Genomic DNA, 3,759 nt, shown 5'->3' on the forward strand with positions numbered 1-3,759 from the left:
CTTCTTCCCTTATCTGCCAGCGTGATCCTGGCGTCCTTCCAGAGCGGGATAGTTGAAATACTTTCCTTTTTAACTTTCTGGTCACAAAGGGGACTACGCGACAGATCCTGGCGCCCTTCCAGAGCGGGATAGTTAAAATACTTTCCTTTTTAACTTTCTCGTCACAAAGGGGACTCCGCGACAGATCCTGCATTTGCAAGCGGCCGTGAAGACCACGACGAGCAAGGGTCCGGGCGCCCGTCAACGACGGTTACGGTTGGTAATGTTGATTGTGTCGTCCCCAACGTTTTCACGGCCGCTTGCAAATGCTTTGTGCCGTTGGAACACTCACGATCTGGACATTGTATCATTACCACATGCTGTCTTAATCATGTCGAATGTCTCGGTAGGTGACTTTCTCAGTTTAATGCAAAGCTTCAGAGCATTTCGCTGTTCCACAGTTCGCTCCATGGTTTCTATGATGCAGTGATGAAACAGGGGCACACGCTAAAAAATCTCCAGTTACTTTGCTTACTCGAAGCCAACTGAGCCCGTTGCATTGTGAAGCTGAAGGTTCCCCCTCATTCCTTCAAAACCAGTTTCCCAATCTAGTGCACGCGCGCCAAGCTGCAACTTGTTTCATTACTTTCAGGACAGACCTTGTATTTACATTACTGTGGAGAGACAATCAAATGGGGTGGATAGTGCCCCTGGCTATAGGTATGGCTTTAATGACAGCAAAAAATATTCATCGCTGCCTGCTGCCGTATGGGCACTTAAGGCGTTCCTTACAACATCAAGCCGGGCATTTACTGCATCCAGCTCGTTTCTACGCTTCTTAGGCCTCATTTGCATCTGAGGACGTTGAGGCACAAGTCCTATTCTGTTCATGTGAAGCAGTGGGTTGCGGATGGCCGGTGGACTCTTGGTCGGTGGATACGTGGTCAGGGCCCACAAAAATTTCCTCAAAGGACGGTGACCAGCACCGTCCTTTGAGGAAATTTTTGTGGAAGAGGAAGAGGCAAGCCCGCGGCCACATTCACCAGGAATGTGGCCGCGGGCTTGCCTCTTCCTCTTCAAGGACAACCTCAGGCTCTATACTGCTGTGTCCTCTGCAGGAAACGCCATACATAAACAGTATTTACATAGTGAACATAGCAATTCGCTTATTGAGTTTGGCGGCAGCACTGTGAAAACCACGGCTTGCCGAGAGCATGCGAATTACACCCGCCTGTCTACAAACTTACCATTCATGCATGTGAATTAAATCAAATAACACGTAAAACAACGCACACATTTATATTAGATGAAGAATGCACCAAGAAAAAATGTTTGCAAAACATCAATTTCTCATTTTTGTATATTTCAAGGTAAACACAAGCAAGTAAAATCTAATCTGTGCAAAATGTGTGGTTGTAGATATTGCAGTGCTACTTACTGCCGCATATCCATTTGGTCTTTGAGGAAACGCATTCTTTCTAGGTACATCCAGGCCTTGCTCTTGGGCACGGCCCCTGCTCAGCTTCTTGTGCAGTTCAGGATATCTCTGAGTTTTCTGCGGTACGTGTGTTTTAGGTTTCTCCGCCGGCCTTGCACAACGTCCACAGTTACTGAAAAAAAATGTTAAAATTAGTTAAGGAAAAAAATAAAGAAAAAAAAATAAATGAATTCCAGCGTGTGCCACAAAGCGTATAGCATGTTCCCAGAGTTAGCTCTGAGGAACAAAGCATGGACCGGACTGCACGCTCCAGTAACAGTGAACATGCACTAAGCAGTTCGCGAATGGAATCGGTGACGAGTTTTACGACGTTTGACAGCAGAGAAATATCAGCACCTCAAAACGACCCAGAATAATTGTGATAATTTAAGATATTTTAGTGCGCATTGACATTTTACAGCACGCGGATATTTTTTCACTTCACGACTATTGGAATTTGTGGCAGAGACTGGAGCATTAATCTTGAAGTCAGCGGTGAAATAAGTCATGATTGTGCCGTACCGAAACGAGTACTGGCGTGACCCCTCGCCGTGAACAAACAAAGTGCAGATTTAGGCAAAAAAATTAATGAGAAAAAAACAAGCCTCTTCCGCACGTGAACAAAGGCCGTCAGATTTTTGTTTTCCCTTCACGATAGTCTAAATTTACTTTTTTTCCCCCCGGAATGCAAGTGCAAAGCCAACATGGGTGCCGCAGAGGGTAAACAAAGGAGGAGAAAAAGTTTGCATGCCTCGAGCCGGGCACAGTATTTAGAGAGCACGTGCTGCTGAGCGAGTCGGTCGCACATTCAAAAGGAATTGTTTTGCCTATACGCGCTTTCTCTTTTAATAACGAGTGCAGTATATTGTGCTTTATTGATGCGTTTATTTCCTCGCAAAACGGAACGATGCAGAACGTGCGGCTGAAAAACGCCGAGAATCCACGTGTGCAGCTATTCACATGCGCCTGCCGTATACTGTCATATAAGAGAAATCACAATCGCTCGCGGTTAGAGCTTCTGCACTGCAATCCACACCCGTTTGCAAAAACAGAAACAGTAGACAAAAAAAATGGTACGTACCTGTGGGGTCGATCTGTCGAAGGGCATCGCGAATCTCCTCCCGTATACCGGTCTGGTCGGAATTTTTCCTGTATTCGTTAGAACACATATTCCATAAAATCGGTCGCTTGGCAACTTCGTCGATAAGCAGTTCATTTGACGCAGCGTGGAATGCCATATCGACTAGTAGCCCCTGCCTGCGCTCGAAAAACCACAACACCGATTGTGCGGCCACGTGCGTACAGCGCTCCAAAACACCGTTTGCATTTGGGGCTTTGCCGCTTCCGGTACTGAACTTCCGGCGGCGGTGGCACGGGAGCACAAGTTAAGATGCTCCCCATTGGTCAGTCGCAGAGCGAGCAAACCAACGCGGCGACTGAACTCCAACCGGGTGGAACTCGATCGCAAGCCGTCTGCGAATAGACCGACGGCCCTCCCCAGTCGCAGACCGACGAAATTCGCAGTGTCGCATGACAAAATCACATGCATGTGAAACGGGCCTTACACGATTTTGTATGACTAATAAGCAGCATAACAGCAACTCTGGCAAGGCTCTTCGGCCTTTCTATGTCATGCCCCTATTCCTTTTGACGAAAAGCACCTTTTGGATGTGAACATAACCAATGACACGCGAGGTAGCAGCACATATTTCAAGTGGAAAAAAGTAGTCGCTCGAACGTACAAATTAACGTGGTGGTCACGCGGATTGCGTTCTTTGTATCCGAATTTTTTAATAGGCGGACTTCCGTTATTGCAGCAAAAACACACAGACAGGAGTGGCCTTCATTTCATTAAAAAGTCAGTTGTTATTCTTTGAATTCTGTTTTCAACGATTAGTGCACACTGCTCAATCGGTCTACGCAATGGTGACGCAGCCTGTATGCCTCCTGCACGTGGCAGAATTGAAGACGGCGGCGAAGGCTACGTGACTGGATGAGCGAGCAGGCATACCGTGTGACAGGTACTCTCATTTTTCATATTGCTGTCATTGGTTGATGATCGGTCGTGTGCAGAAGTTTCGCTTCCAACACTGCTCCTGTCACGCTATTACCTCACATGTTCTACTTTAAACGCTTCGCCCAACCGGCGCGCGTGCACACACACGCACGCACGCACGCACGCACGCACCAACTGACCTTTAGGCTGTATGGGCATGCTTAGTCGGCGTTAAACTTAAATTTAAGAGTCGCATCTTGATATTTTTTGGAGGTCGACATTTCTTTGGAGGAGATCACGGGCGCTA

The sequence above is a fragment of the Amblyomma americanum genome, chromosome 1 (genome assembly GCF_052857255.1).
Source record: "Amblyomma americanum isolate KBUSLIRL-KWMA chromosome 1, ASM5285725v1, whole genome shotgun sequence".
Taxonomy (NCBI): Eukaryota; Metazoa; Arthropoda; class Arachnida; order Ixodida; family Ixodidae; genus Amblyomma; species Amblyomma americanum.